The 12574-nt window shown below is 39.5% G+C and overlaps 1 protein-coding gene across 1 annotated transcript in view; it reads right to left on the bottom strand.

The window, feature by feature from the left end:
* ARHGEF33 (Rho guanine nucleotide exchange factor 33) overlaps positions 1–12574 on the bottom strand; it is a 77969-nt gene that overhangs the window by 60280 nt on the left and 5115 nt on the right. Inside the window, exon 2 of the mRNA XM_035000965.1 lies at positions 7076–7145. The gene's annotated coding sequence lies outside the window, so the exon portion shown is untranslated. The remainder of the gene's footprint in view (positions 1–7075; positions 7146–12574) is intronic.

Genomic DNA, 12574 nt, shown 5'->3' with positions numbered 1-12574 from the left:
CCTAATCTTCACAACCTTTAAAAATAGATATGGAAACACACTGAACAATCTCACTTGAAATCTATTCTAGGGCTGCTTAAACATGCTATAAGGAAATTATTCCTTGTGTAGATTATACCCGTTTCATCTTGTTTGGATGCCATTTCAAAATGGTTCCCCCACCGAAGGCAAGTCAACCTAACAGGAGTGCGTACATGCTGTGCCACATTGTTTCCTGCCTCTAGTGCTATGCACTTTGTGCTTTTCACGGACCATCCCTTTTGCTTTTTGATAATGCAATATGAAGCTTTTCACCAGGCATCCCACTATAGACTGATGTAACAATGTTCCCCCCAAATCAGGATGGTAGTACACCTGCTGACTGGCAGGGTCCGGGGTGGGGGGTTGGGGGGTGGGAATGGGAGGAATACTGGACTGAGATCCGACCCTGACTTCTCACTCTGCGGGGCCAAGAGGAAGCAACGTATTCTCTCTGGGCTTCCATTTTCTCATCTCTAGTTCAAGGAGGCTCTCAAAGTCCTTGGAATTCTAAAATGCTGAGACTAAAATCTAGCAGGGTGTCTCCAAATATTACTCAGCAACATGGGACTCTAGCAACCAATGGCCTCCCTTCCCCAGCCCCCTCAGTCCCCTCAGCCTCCCATAATTGTTCTTTTGTTCAATCTAAAAAACAAAAAAAAAAAAACAAAAATGAAAACAAAACAAAAAAACAAAAAACCCACTATACCCCAAACTGGAATTATGCTAAGCCGTTCACAATTTCCTAATCCTTAATTCTTCCACTATGCAATTTTAGCTGTTTTTTAGTACTTAGGTCTTGATTTTGAGGGAAGGAAACAAAACCATTTGTTCTTCTGATCTTTTCTTTTCTGCTAAATGAGCATCCCTGGTTGTTCTGTTTCTCTCTAATGAATATTTTCACTTGACTCTCCATGGTCACCTCAAGCTCAAGCTGTTTAAATCACACTGGCTCAGGTCATGATCCTCAAGGTTGTGGGATTGAGCCCCACATCAAGCCCCACATCTAGCCCCATGTTGAGCCCCATGCAGACCCTGGGTCTGGCTTGGAGCCTGTTTGAGATTCTCTCTCTCTCCCTCTACCCCTCCCCCACCCCTGCTGGCAAGCTCCCTCCCTCTCTCTCTGTTTCTCTCTAAAGAAAAAAAATTTTAATTAAAAAAAATAGGATGATCTGCAATGGCTCTGCCCTTGTTTTATATATATGTATATATATATGATTCTAATGTTTTGGATTTAGAAGCAAAGTGAATCCTTTTCATCCTTAGCCCACTTTAGAATGCATCTCAGCAATGTCACTACCTGGGGTTTGCCCACTTCTTTTCTTTTAACATCCACAGGACCTGCCATTAGCCTGCAATGTCTGCCATCCATCTGCTTGGGGACCCATGCCTCTGGCCTGCTCCAAAACAAATCACATGATAGGCAGTGAATGAGCCAGTGGATGCAAGATGAATCTAGGGGGAGGAAAAAAAAAGACCTACCCCTTTGAAAGGAGTATTTCCAGTCTAGCCATTGAGTCTTTACCTCCTTCCCACACATTCTTTAGGTTGTTTCTGCCTCTAGGCTGTGGTTTGTGGAGCTGAAGAGAAAGGTACTCAACATCGGGATGCAAAATTCTTAACCCTGAGGTTAAGAGTCCCATGTTCTCCTGACTGAGCCAGCCAGGTGCCCACGTAGGTGCACTCTTGAGTAACAACAAATGGTCACCAAAAAGCCTTCTAAGAAAGGTGAGTCCTGTTTCCTTACAAAATGTTTGTTTTGCGGATTGCTGTAGTGTGAGGCTGGCACCGAACGGCCTTGATCGGGGATGGGAGGCCAAGTATTGCCCTTGAGGGGCCTCCTTTCTCAGTCTTCCTCCCTGAGGGGATCAGCTTGTCCTTTATTCAAATGTTCAATATTGAAAGCAAATCCATTTGAATGAGTGTCAGATTTTTAGGCAGCCTCAGGTCTCTTGACCCTTAATTTTATATCTCAGGAGCCCTTTCTCACCAAGTCATCAGCTCTGCAAATCACAATCTCACCCTATCCTCTCAGGCAGTCTTCTCTGGAACCTTGGAGAGGCTGGTTGTCTGGGTGAGGCTCCCCACCTGTCCCTGGGCCGTCTAGCCATTAGCTGGTATGATGTTGCTATTGTAACAGCTGACGCCGGAACCAGCTGAACTTACTTGATTTCTCTATTTCGTAGTATTTCAAATAAAACTTTATAGTAGTTAGTATATGTGATATAGATGTGTAGATGATCACAGTTCATGCATTTCATCAAACACTTGCCTCTGTACTTTGTTTCTCCCATTCTCTATGCCCCAAAGATCTTTCCTCACCTAAATAAGCATTTCTCATCCTTCAGTGCTCTATTCAAGCACCTCCTTCTCCATGAAGCCAGCCCTCATCCTCCAAGTCATCTTTAGTCAACCCCTCTTCTACTGCATTGTCATATCATACTCTTAGTATCTCTCCGTGCTGGGAATGACCGGCTGTAGTCTCCATGTCTGATTCCCTTGCAAAACTGTCAGCCCCAACCGAGGGACCATTTCTTATTCATAGCCATAGCACCTGGGCATCTGGTTCTCACCAGAGTGCTAGACTTTAAGCCTCGGATAACTATAGATCATCTCCTTATATGGCAGTTTTACTTAATAATAAGCAACTTAAAATTTTTTATATATTCTTAAATGCTGAGCTATTTTATAGAGAGGCATGCAAAATTAGCTTGGCTTTTAAAAGGTAAATACATTTATATTATTTGTTCACATTCTTCTGAGGTAGTTTCAGAACTTTTTGTGATGAGCACTTAACACAAGTTTGAGTTGAATTTAATTCAATTCCAGAGGATGTGGATGGTTAATGATTTTTTTTTTCCTTAAAGCAAACAACAATAGGGAGAGTTTGGTAAAAGGGTACAAACTCTCAGTTATAAGATGAATAAGGTCTGAGGGTCTAATGTATAACATAGTGACTATAGTTAATAATACTGTATAATTGAAAATTTCTAAGAGAGTAGAACTTAATGTTCTTAATGTTCTCCCCCCCCCAAAAAAGTAAATATGTGAGCTGAGGAAAAAAGAAAATGACAGAACTTTATTCATTTGTAGTAATAGCAAGGAGATGCACTTTTGTTTTAAATTAATAAGCTAGAAAAGGCAAGCTGGAAAAATCAATGCTATTTCAGCTAAAATTATAAATTTTGTTTTAACAAAAATTCATTTCTAAACATAGGGACTGAGAAGTCTTTTGGAGCGACTGTCCTTTGGCAAAGACCAAATGCTTCTTTGTATCTGAAAAAAATTTTATGATACATCATACACACAAAACTGCATATTCAATATATGAATAAGTTCAGTCTTCAAAGCTCCTACAGCATAAGTAAAATTTTAATGAATAATAAATATTTATCAAGTAAATATCCTTGAGATGTTATAGTCTTGCCTCAATTATGAAGTCATTGCCAAGTAGTAGGAGGCGAGACTAAAATTGGATTTTTTACTAGGTATATTAAGTTAAGTAGACCCAAAAAGAAATGAACCAGATATGGCATTATTTGTAAGCCTTGCTCTAAATTGCATTACTTTGAAACCTGAATTACAAAAATAATTATAAAAGGAATATATATACTCAATGTAGACTTATTGAGAAACTGACCGAATTTGCCATCTTTCATTTTCTACTCTTTGCAGGTGGAAGAGTTGATGGGAAAACAAGCTGTCCATCAGGAGTTACTGGAGGACAGCAGAAGGCATGGGGGTGTGCAGACCAGGAGTGAGTGATACGTCCTGAGTGACTGACACTAGTTTGATTGTGCATGGGACTCATTGCAGTGAGGGGGCAGATGTGCGGCCCAAATTTTGAGTTTTATCTTACACACAGTCTCCGAGCTTTATTCTCTCAATCTCCTTTGCAAAAGGAATGACTTTCCAATGAATTCCATCTGATTTTTAGCGATGTATCTTTTAAAAAAAAAGATTTTATTTATTTATTTGACAGAGAGGGAACACAAGCAGAGGGGAGTGAGAGAGGGAGAACAAGCTTCTCACGGAGCAGGGAGCCCCATGCAGACTCAATCCCAGGACCCTGGGATCATGACCTGAGCCGAAGGCAGATGCTTAACGACTGAGCCACCCAGGCGCCCCTGCAATGTATCTTTTTAATCGCATATGTTTTCGTCACTGATCCCCCCACAAGTCTGAATCAAGTGGTCTTATCTCCTTTTTCTATCTTCTCCTGCCATCTAAATTATTATTCCCATGATCATTTATTCAGTCATGCCTTAATTATAGTCTTCTTACCTACCTATGAAAATCTTAATCAGAATCCTTCAGTGACTCCTAAAGTTCAAATGTCCTAACACAGCAGACCTCTACCTTTAGATCTGACCTCTCCCCAGCTCTCCAAACTTCTCTTCAGTCACTCTCGTACATACACTGGGCTCCTATCACAAAGAGAGTCCTGTGGTTTCCTGTCTTGTCTAGCCTCTGGGCTTTATAGAGTTGTTCCTCAGTGGACATCCTTCCCTTACCCTGGGCTAGCTGTCAAGCTCCTTGTGTCCTTCAGGAGTCTGGGCAAGTAGCACTCTTCCCTGTCTTTCTTGACATGTCTTGCTAAAGGTAAGCCCCTGCTTTTTTGTGCTGCCATAGTGTCCTGTCCACACTTCTATTATAGTATTTATGTTAAATTATTAATTTAAGAACCTTACTTCTACCAGAGGCAGGAGTCCACATACTCTCAGGGTATCCATGAATTCCCCGGAATTATAGGCAAAATTTTATGTAGGTTCATTTTCGGCTGGGGAGAAGATTCAGAGCTCACATCAGACTCACAACAGAGTCTATATTTACCCTCTCAAAACCAAATTAAGAACCACTGCACTAGGGCGCCTGGGTGGCTCAGTTGGTTAAGCGACTGCCTTCGGCTCAGGTCATGATCCCAGGGGCCTGGGATCGAGTCCCGCATCAGGCTCTCTGCTCCTTGGGAGCCTGCTTCTCCCTCTGCCTCTCTCTCTCTGTCTCTCATGAATAAATAAATAAAATCTTTAAAAAAAAAAAAAAAAAAGAACCACTGCACTAGACTATGAGTCCCTAGGAAACAGAAAGTAAGTTCTATACTTCTTTGAAACTCTACAATTAGATGCCTAATGTTAGCTGAATGAACGTTTCAGTTATTATTTAGACTAGATATTTATATTAGTAGATATATAGTAAATTCAACCTCCTCTCTTCATTGATGTTTTTAAAATAGGAAGTGTAAAAGGTACATTGGTCAAAGGAAAGATATGGAAGCATTTATGCCAAACTACTACTAACAGTGGTCATTCTTGGAAAGAGGGATGGAATAGGGGTGAGATAGGGTTCAAACTTAACTTATACCCTTGTATCTTTTTTTTTTTAAGATTTATTTATTTATTTGAGAGAGACAGAGAGTGCGTGTGAGCAGGGGTAGGGGCAGAAGGAGAGAGAAAGAGAGAATCCTCAATCCTTGCTGAGAGTGGAGCCCAACATGGGGCTCGATCTCATGACCCTGAGATCATGACTTGAGGTAAAATCAAGAGTCAGATGCTTAACCGACTGAGCCACCCAGGTGCCCCTATACTCTTCAGTCTTGATCAAGTTTGTTTGTTTTACAATGTGTGCTTTTTAGTTTTGAAACTTAAAAATACTGTTTTATTTATTTTTTATTTTTTTAAATTTAATTTTATTACATTATGTTAGTCACCATACATTACATCATTAGTTTTTGATGTAGTGTTCCATGATTCATTGTTTGCGTATAACACCCAGTGCTCCATTCAGTATGTGCCCTCCTTAATACCCATCACTGGGCTAACCTGTCCCCCCATCCTCCTCCCCTCTAAAACCCTCAGTTTGTTTCTCAGAGTCCATAGTCTCTCATGGTTCCAATATCCCCCCCTTCATTTTTCCCTTTCTATTATCTTCTTTTTTTTTTTTTTTAACATATAATGTATTATTTGTTTCAGAAGTACAGGTCTGTGATTCATCAGTCTTACACAATTCACAGCGCTCACCATAGCACATACCTCCCCAATGTCCATCACCCAGCCACCCCATCCCTCCCACCCCCCATCACTCCAGCAACCCTCAGTTTGTTTCCTGAGATTAAGAATCTCTTATGGTTTTTCTTCCTTTCTGGTTTCATCTTGTTTCATTTTTCCTCCCTTCCCCTACGGTCCTCTGTCTTGTTTCTCAAATTCCTCATATCAGTGAGATCATATGATACTTGTCTTTCTCTGATTGACTTAAAAAATACTGTTTTAAAACATAGAACTTTCTTCTTAAGTTCAGGAGACATCTAGCTTCAAATTGCAGATCTGCTACTTATTTAGTTTTGTGCCCCTGGGAATGTTACTTACCCCTTATAAGCCTACATTTCCTCATCTGTAAAATGAAGATAATACTTATCCCACATAGTTATCATGCCACAAAGCCTAGCATGAAGTAGGGACTCAGTAAATATTAGCTGAATGCAAATTTTGTCATCCTTAAGGTTTTGTTTTGTTTGCAATCCGAAATAGAACTCAGTGAAATATAGCTCATTATTATCTCAATACTGTAAGCATTCATACATTCAGTAAAAGTCTGATGTAACATGGCTAGTTTATAAGGTGGCTATTAGCTTTGAGTGCTAACTTATAAAGAATCCCATGATATTTTTGTTTGTTTTTAAACATAGAAGAGTTGGGGTGCCTGGGTGTCTCAGTCAGTTAAGCATCTGCCTTTGGCTCAGGTCATGATCCCAGGGTTCTGGGATTGAACCCCGCATGGAGCTCCCTGCTCAGCAGGGAGCCTGCTTCTCTCTCTTCCCTCTGCCCTTCCCCCCACTCCTGTGCTTGCGCATGCTCTCTCTCTCAAATAAATAAATAAAATCTTTAAAATATATAGATAAATAAATAAACAGAAGAGTTACAAGATTCTTAAGCAATTTATAAATGTTTAGATTTATAAATGAAGTACAAGGACTGGTTTAAGCTAAGTACACTGGTTTAAACTAAGCTCTCGGTTCATCTGTGCAGTGACTAGAAACAAGTTCTTTGCAGTATTCACTCACCTCGTGGCCTGTCTCCACCAGTAGACATCACATCATGTTTGGTGAAGTCTTTCTGATTTTTCTAGAGGTTCTACAAGAAATAAAAATGCCATTGATAATGATAGGTACCTTGTAATTTATACCATCCTTTGTTTTAATAATTTTTTAATGAAACGTTTTTATTGTACATTCAAGAGATTGCTGTTAAAAAATGTCTAATCAGCGGCGCCTGGGTGGCTCAGTTAGTTAAGCGACTGCCTTCGGCTCAGGTCATGATCCTGGAGTCCCTGGATCGAGTCCCGCATGGGGCTCCCTGCTCGGCAGGGAGTCTGCTTCTCCCTCTGACCTTCCTCCGTCTCATGCTCTCTGTCTCTCATTCTCTCTCTCAAATAAATAAATAAAATCTTTAAAAAAAAAAAAAAAGTCTAAACATTCAACAATATATAAAGTAAAAAAAAAAAAACCTTGTTTCTTTTAGTCTTTTCAGTTTTTAAAATTTTTTTATTTATTTTTTTAGATTTATTTATTTATTTATTTGACAGAGAGAGAGAGAGACAGCGAGAGCAGGAACACAAGCAGGGGGAGTGGGAGAGGGAGAAGTAGGCCTCCCGCCGAGCAGGGAGCCCGATGCAGGGCTCGATGCGGGTTCGATGAGGGGCTTGATGCAGGGCTTGATCCCAGGACCCTGGGATGATAACCTGAGCCGAAGGCAGAGGCTTAACGACTGAGCCACCCAGGCGCCCCTAGTCTTTTCATTTTTAAGTTACTTGGTGTTGAGTAGGCACATTCACCTTGGTATTTATATCTTTGGGTATTTATATCTAACAGTTCTGGACTAATAAAAAATTCCGATGTATTTAAAATTAGCTGGAGTACTCCAACATTCAAAGCAGTTCATCTGACCCTAAAATAATGAAAGCCACAAATCTAGAGATTTTCCTAAGTATCCCACGTTAAATGAAAGTCACCTACTTCAAGTGACAAATGAAATAGGTTCATAATAGGTTTTTTCTGTAGGGGCCAATCGAGGTGATCTATAGTCAAAATTAAGTAGAAACCCATTTGGAAAATACCCTATGAGTATATGGTGGTTTGGGTATTGTTTTTGTTTATTTCTTGAGGAATATAGCAGGTTTCAATCCAGCTATATGTTTTATTTATTTTTCATTATTTCGTTATCTAAAGCTTCTTGGGCAGTTTGGCCAAGTTATGGAATCTTTTTGGGCATCAGTTTCTTGATCTGCATAATTGGCATAAGAATAATAACAATGCAGATGTGAGGATTAAGGGAGATGGAGGCTGGGGGGCCAGAGGCTAGAACATGGGCAGTAGGGGCACCAACAGCTTACTTAGTTGCTTTCATCATTTTGTCAAGGTCCCCTCCTTTATCCTAAGAGAATCTATATTTATTCCCAGCTTGTCTTGCTCTTTTTTTCTTCTTAACTTTACAGAAAATTTTTCTTAATATGGTCCTCTTTGTGCATAACTCTGCTCTTTGTCCTGAAGGAATCTAAGGGGCAACGCACCACCCAATCCTGGCTCTGTCAGACGCTGCTCATTGCCATGCAGCATCCCTTTTTCTTTAGTAACCCAGTTTAAAAACCACATTCCCGGGACGCCTGGGTGGCTCAGTCGTTGGGCATCTGCCTTCGGCTCAGGTCATGATCCCAGGGTCCTGGGATCAAGCCCCGCATCCAGCCCTGCATTGGGCTCCCTGCTCGGCGGGAGGCCTGCTTCTCCCTCTCCCACTCCCCCTGCTTGTGTTCCCTCTCTCACTGTGTCTCTGTCTATCAAATAAATAAATAAAATCTTTAAAAAACAAAACAAAAAAACCCCCACATTCCCCCTTCTCCTTCACAGCTAGGTGTAACCACAAGAATAGACTCTACCTCTGAGGTAGAGGTAGAAATAATGTGAGCAATCTCTGGGAAGTCTCAAAAGAGAGAACACGTCTTTTTCTTCCTATTCTTCCTTCCCACTGGGGGAACACAAATGAGATAGGTAGAGTCTGAGCAACCTTCTTGGACCAAGAGGGATACACTAAGGATGGCAGAAGAGCAGGATAGAAGGAACCAGGGTCCTTCACACAAGGACCTGCTCAAACAGCTCTGGACTGCCTACCTGGGGGCTTTTTTTTTTTTTTTTAAACAGGCTCCATGCCCAGTGTGGGGCTTGAGCTCACAATTCTGAGATCAAGAGTCACATGCTCTACTGACTGAGCCAGCCAGGTGGCCCTAGGCTTTTTTTTTTCTAACATAAGAGAGAAACTTCTAGCTTGTTTAAGCCACTATTATTTTGCTTTTCCATCATATATGGATGAACCCAAACTTACTAATATGCTGGTCCTCTAGGAAAATGTCTAGAACCAAGAAGCATTTTTAATTCTTGAAAATTTTCCCTCCTTTGAGCCTGTGTGTCCCTTCTACTTAATAACAAATTCTCCCTCTCAGCAGAGAGCCTGCTTCTCTCCTCCCCACCTGTGTACTCTCTTTCACTGTCTCTCTCTCTCAAATAAATAAAATCTTAAAAAAAAATACTCTTCTATGAACTGGGGAACCAAAAGGAGGTTGAATATGCTGTAATAATGAACTTACTGGTTCTACAATTTTAGCAGAGCCTTAACTTTTGTTATCCTCAGATGTCTACTGGGAGTGCGCGGAATAACTGGTAGATGGGGAAAGAGTATTGAAAAGTATCTTAGTAGGGCGCCTGGGGGGCACAGTCGGTTAAGCAGCTGACTCTGTTTCAGCTCAGGTCATAATCTCAGGGTCGTGAGATCCAGCCCTGTGTGGGGCTCTGCGCTCAGTGTGGAGTCTGCTTGAGATTCTCTCTCCCTCTCCCTCTGCCCCTCCCACTTGTGCTGGCTCTCTCGCTCGCTCTTTCCCCCTAAAATAAATAAATAAATCTTAAAAAAAAAAAAGTATCTTAGCAAAGAAATACAACCATCCTTTCATGCCCATTGTTCATCTTCTGCCCAGATATGACAATAAATAGGAGGTCTCATCATGCTCCCAGGGTACCTTACACAGTAAGGTTCTTGCACTTCTCCCCAATCACCCTTTACCACCATTATGCACTATCTCTACCCCCCCCCCCCCCCTCACACTCCATAAGGAGTCCAGTGAAAATTTAAGAGAAGGAGGAAGCTTTCTAGAGAGCATAAGAATTTTCTATTATTTGCCTCTTCGTTGCTCACTGAAATCATGCCCACATAGCCTGAGGAAAATGGATAGAGCTGGAACGGACCCGTATGAGGGCATTGTATTTTAAAAGAGCTTTGAGTTAAATAACCGTTGTCCAAAAAAAATCCTAAACAGCTACTTCCTCATTCCCAGGGGATAAATTCTAGACCCTTCCTCAAATGAAAAAATTTGAGCATCTGATCAGCTGCCACTTTCTTTTTTATTTTTCTGTTTTAGGACAACTTAAATGGATGTTAATACCTACTAAACTCTCTTTTCTCAGTAAGGGCAGGAGCAGATAACAAAATAATCAGAAGAATATCCTTGGCTAAAATTTAGCAATTTATGGTTTAGTTCATCTTATTTATAAGAGGCACTGAAAGCACCATACAAATAAAATAATGAGGATTTTTTCTTCCATGGTTCCCAAGGTGATTTCTGATCTCTTGAAAGCACAGGTGATTAATCAAGTCATTGGGGACAAGCAGCAGTGATTGTCAAACTATGGATATTGATCAAACTGTGCTTCATTTTCATGGAGTGTGTGTGTGTGTGTGTGTGTGTGTGTGTGTGTGTGTGTTGGGAGATGGTCAGTGGGAGAATCAGTACTTTCAACATTGTCCCTGAGAGACGTTAGTAGGAATTATTAAATATTCTTACATTTTATAAAAAATCCAAAAGCTGAGAAAAATATCCCTAAACTCAAAATCAGAAGGTTCTTAATCTGGGGTCCATAGATTAAAATTCAGACCATCTGTAAATCGCCTGACATTGTTTGATTTTACAATTCTTTTTTTCAGAGAGGAAGGAAGACTTTTTGTCTGCCCATTGCTTGGAGCTTACTAGTTTACTGCTATATTGATATTCACTCTTATATACAGAGAAGAGAGAGAAGGAAGAAGGGGGAATAAAGAGGAACCAGGAGTCTCATCAATTCTGTCCCAAATCAAATCAACCAAATGTATATGAAATTTGCACAAGGTATTTATCTGTTAACTTTTATATTGTATTTGTATTAAAAGTTAACAATAGTATGATCATCTTCCTATCAAAGCCTCTGAGGTTTCAAACTGGTTTAGATGGCATTTTCAGAGTCCATGGTATTAATAAAAATGTAGATGTTAATTAAATTCAAGGAAACTTTAGAATAAACATGTGTCAAAAATTTATTTCTCTAGGATACATTTCTGACCATTTGTGTTAAATCCTTCAGACGTACTTTCAATGAAATGGCAATACCATTTCCAGTAATACAATTTTGTATTGAAAGGAGCTATTTAAAAAGACAAAGGGTAATAAAGACATATTTCTATATTTTCAGAATACTAGTTTCAACATACAAAAACCCATATAATTCCAATACTAATTATAATGGAATGCTATTCTTGCTTAAGTAAAGGATAGAAAGCTTTCAGGTGAAACACAATTCTTCTCATCATGCTCCCAAAACCCCACAAAGAGTTTAGAATTAAGTTTCACTAAGGTCCCTGTGTAATTAATCAGCACACATTATTCTATACATAACAGAGTGAACTCTGATAGAATCCTCTGTCCCTTTTCTGTGTTACAAAAGGCATTCCTAATTTTTATTCTTTATTCTTAATCCCAAAGAGGCATATGCATGTTGGATTTATCTGCCTTGTAAATCAAGAAACTTGTCATCTTTTCTTTAAGATAGCTCTCAAAATGTAATTCCACTTCAAATTAATACATAAATATCCAACGCTCTTCAGTCTCCAAACATTTCATTAAGGCAGATGATGATAAAATTTAAAAATTAAGCAAAGGCAGATTATGATAAAATTAAAAAATTAAGCAAGAAAATAAATATTGTACAAGTTGTTATAACTTTTAAATAGCTATTTCTTTAAATGGCTACCTTAAATAAATGTCAGCATGGTTTGAATCTAAATTAGTAAGGATATATGGGATTTCTTCTTTTATGAAAATATTTCCCCTGTCAATGCCTTTCAAAGCACATAAAAGCACACACTTACCCCATGTTGCTTGCTGAGGTTATATCATCCTCAGATCAAGGCTTATCTGGATTCTAAATTAATTTAAAGGTTATTAAAAAAAAAAAGCAGGAGAGGTTTGACTTCCCCGGAAACGAGATTGTCATATGCTAACTAGGCTTTTAAATGAGGAAAACTAGTGTCTCTTCTAATTATATAAGCTTCAGGTCAAATTCTAGCATCAACTAATCAACTGAACTGGATTTACTTTCAAGGAGTAAGAGAAAGAAAACCATTTAAAAGGAATGACTTTGTTATCATAGAAAACTGGCAACTTGAGCATTAAAACATTATTTATATATCAATTTATATATCAATAAAAA

The sequence above is a fragment of the Mirounga leonina genome, unplaced genomic scaffold, assembly GCF_011800145.1.
Source record: "Mirounga leonina isolate KUSES-001 unplaced genomic scaffold, KU_Mleo_1.0 Mir_125, whole genome shotgun sequence".
NCBI lineage: Eukaryota > Metazoa > Chordata > Mammalia > Carnivora > Phocidae > Mirounga > Mirounga leonina.
Note: the sequence above shows the minus strand (reverse complement) of the source record. Positions and strands in the feature narration are given on the sequence as shown.